The sequence below is a fragment of the Octopus bimaculoides genome, chromosome 4 (assembly GCF_001194135.2).
Source record: "Octopus bimaculoides isolate UCB-OBI-ISO-001 chromosome 4, ASM119413v2, whole genome shotgun sequence".
Taxonomy (NCBI): domain Eukaryota; kingdom Metazoa; phylum Mollusca; class Cephalopoda; order Octopoda; family Octopodidae; genus Octopus; species Octopus bimaculoides.
This window is the reverse complement of record NC_068984.1, coordinates 147,639,703-147,640,380: the sequence shown is the minus strand read 5'-3', so window position 1 is coordinate 147,640,380 and position 678 is coordinate 147,639,703.

The window sequence follows — 678 nt, the reverse complement described above, 5'->3', positions numbered from 1 at the left end:
CTTTGCCTCTGTCAGATCCAACGTTCAAAGGTTGATTGTTTTTTCTTTGCGTGCCACGCAGCTATCCTCATCCATTCTCACCACATGTCCATACCAGCGCAATCGCCTCTCTTGCACACCACAACTGATGCTTCTTATGTTCAGCTTTTCTCTCAAGATACTTACACTCTGTCGGGTATGCACACTGACATTACACATCCAGCGGAGCATACTGGCTTCATTCCTTGCGAGCTTACGCATGTCCTCAGCAGTCACAGCCCATGTTTCACTGCCATGTAGCATAGCTGTTCGTACACATGCGTCATACAATCTGCCTTTTACTCTTGTCGCCAGCAGAGGTAAGAGCTCTCTGAACTTTGCCCAGGCTATTCTTATTCTAGCAGCTACACTTTCAGAGCACCCACCCCACTACTAACTTGGTCACCCAGATAGCGAAAGCTATCAACTACCTCTAGTTTTTCTCCCTGGAATGAGACAGATACATGCATGTATATATACATACATACACATACAGATATCTATATATATGTATATACACATATATATATATATACATGCATATATAATATATATACATATGCATGTATATATATACATATGCATGTATATATATATATATATATACATATGCATGTATATATATACATATGCATGTATATATATATATATATATATATA